Source organism: Sinocyclocheilus anshuiensis, unplaced genomic scaffold (genome assembly GCF_001515605.1).
Source record: "Sinocyclocheilus anshuiensis isolate Anshui unplaced genomic scaffold, SAMN03320099.WGS_v1.1 scaffold856, whole genome shotgun sequence".
NCBI classification, from domain to species: domain Eukaryota; kingdom Metazoa; phylum Chordata; class Actinopteri; order Cypriniformes; family Cyprinidae; genus Sinocyclocheilus; species Sinocyclocheilus anshuiensis.
Window position 1 is genome coordinate 576,572 of NW_015552603.1, and position 406 is coordinate 576,977.

The following is a 406-nucleotide window of genomic DNA, read 5'->3' on the forward strand; positions in this document are numbered from 1 at the left end:
GAATGTTTTATATTCATTGCATACATATACTTCGTAGACATCTTTAATCTCTAATAACTCCATTCTGCTGTCGGTTGTCGGTGTTTCTTTGTCTGAATATGGCACTTATCACATGCTGTGTGATATCGGCGTTTGGTATCGGGGCATTTTAACGAGTACGAGTACGAGTACAAGAGCTCAGTATCGGGCCCGATACCGATACCATGCATCCCTAATTGTAACAGTTCATTGTTGGAGGTAAGCTGAATGAGAGAGAGAGATGCAGAGCGTGTGCAGAGCAGGGGAACGCGAGGAACGGTATTAAGAACCGCTGCTTTAGAACATTGATTTTGAAACTTGTGAATCCATTAGAATCATTAGAAGACAGAATCGCGATTCATATATGAATAGATTCTTACGTGCAGCC

General features: G+C 41.9%; 1 protein-coding gene across 1 annotated transcript in view; it reads left to right on the forward strand.

The window, feature by feature from the left end:
- pros1 (protein S) overlaps positions 1–406 on the forward strand; it is a 26,033-nt gene that overhangs the window by 17,427 nt on the left and 8,200 nt on the right. The gene's annotated exons all lie outside the window — the stretch shown is intronic.